The sequence below is a fragment of the Myotis davidii genome, unplaced genomic scaffold (genome assembly GCF_000327345.1).
Source record: "Myotis davidii unplaced genomic scaffold, ASM32734v1 scaffold880, whole genome shotgun sequence".
NCBI classification, from domain to species: Eukaryota; Metazoa; Chordata; class Mammalia; order Chiroptera; family Vespertilionidae; genus Myotis; species Myotis davidii.
The window spans coordinates 611377-611962 of NW_006292566.1; the positions used below are offsets into that span (position 1 = coordinate 611377).

Genomic DNA, 586 nt, shown 5'->3' on the forward strand with positions numbered 1-586 from the left:
TGGTGGGGAGGCCGCCCCCACGCCGGGCACCTCTGGGCCGATCAGCCGCCCCCTGAGGACTGTGATCCAGGAGATGGGCTCAGGGCGGCCCGGCCAGGGGCTGAGCCGGGGTCCCGGGCCACAGGCCACGGATGCCACCGGGACAGGAGCTCAGGCCTCCTCCCTGGGCCTGGGCAGGGCCGCTACCGAACTCGTGGGTCCAGAACAAAGTGCAAGGCCCTGCCCATGGGGGGCCAGGCTGCCCAGTGCCTGGTGCCCCGTCCTGGTCTCTGCCAGACCCTGCCTAGTCACTTGGCCTGTCTGTGCCTCAGTTTCCCCTGTCACACGGGAGTCCTGGGGTCCTGAGAGCCCCCCCGTCTGTCCTTGCAGTTCCTGTGCTGTGGGAAGAGCTCTCCTTCCGGCCTCCTGGGCAGCGCGGAGGCCGAGCTGTGCCGCGGACAGGAGGCGGCCACCCAGGTGAGGGGGAGCCCCCCGCGGGCAACCAGGGCCTCTGTCACCCCTTAGCCTCCCCCAGACCCTGGGGGACCAGCCCCCTGCTGGGCTCGGGGAGGACTGCAGAGCGAGAGGAGGCTGCAGGGGGTGGCTG

At 71.5% G+C, this 586-nt stretch overlaps 1 protein-coding gene across 1 annotated transcript in view; it reads left to right on the forward strand.

The window, feature by feature from the left end:
- Positions 1–586, forward strand: part of TSPAN32 (tetraspanin 32) — a 14130-nt gene that overhangs the window by 11157 nt on the left and 2387 nt on the right. The gene's annotated exons all lie outside the window — the stretch shown is intronic.